Source organism: Benincasa hispida, chromosome 5 (assembly GCF_009727055.1).
Source record: "Benincasa hispida cultivar B227 chromosome 5, ASM972705v1, whole genome shotgun sequence".
NCBI lineage: Eukaryota > Viridiplantae > Streptophyta > Magnoliopsida > Cucurbitales > Cucurbitaceae > Benincasa > Benincasa hispida.
This window is the reverse complement of record NC_052353.1, coordinates 39,835,109-39,835,912: the sequence shown is the minus strand read 5'-3', so window position 1 is coordinate 39,835,912 and position 804 is coordinate 39,835,109. Positions and strand designations below refer to the sequence as shown.

At 41.8% G+C, this 804-nt stretch overlaps 1 non-coding gene across 1 annotated transcript; it reads right to left on the bottom strand.

Moving 5' to 3' along the window:
- Positions 1–234: 234 nt before the first annotated feature.
- Positions 235–341, bottom strand: LOC120078830. The gene has a single exon (XR_005482112.1). It is a non-coding gene; the product is annotated as a small nucleolar RNA R71 (small nucleolar RNA).
- Positions 342–804: the final 463 nt, after the last annotated feature.

Below are 804 nucleotides of genomic sequence, written 5' to 3'. Positions count from 1 at the left end.
AGAGGACGGTGTGGTGAAGATTTGCATGCCCACCTACGAAGCTTCATTGAAATTTGTAACCCTTTTGTGTTCCCTAATATCTCCGCTAAAAAAGTTGGACTCATGCTATTTCCATTTTCACTATGCGATAAAGCAAGAAAATGGGCATACTTCCTCGAACCAGGAAAGATAACTTCATGGAAGCAGGTTATGGAGAGGTTTATGAAGAAGTATTTCCCTCCTACAGAGAATGCCAAAAAGAGGAAGTTAATCACCAATTTTGAACAAGAAGAAGACGAATCGCTCAGTGACGAATGAGCGAGGTTCAAGAGATTAGTGCACGACTGCCCACACAATGGATTGCCGGATTGCCTCCAAATGGAGATTTTCTATCATGGAATAAATTCTGTATCGTTGACAGCTGCCATGAAGATTGTCAAGAAAGCGATCAACGAGCAAAACCCAGAGAAGATAATGCAAATAATGGTGCCATCGCATCTTTGCAAAATCATATGAATGCGATGATAAATTTGTTACAGGGCATCGCAATCCACAATCCTGGAATGCAAAGAGGGCAAGTCAACGCAATAGAACAGACAAGCACCAGTTGTGCTACATGTGGAGAATCGTATTAGGTTGAAGAGTGTCCACGAAATTCGCAGTCGATCTACTTTGAAAAGAACAACCCTTTTTCAAACATGTACAACCCTGGGTGCCGAAACCACCCTAATTTTGCTAGGAAAAATAACCAACAACAAGGTTATCAACCTCTAGCGCAAAAAGAAGGACCGCCAGGATTTTTCCAAAGAACTAACGATCAACAGC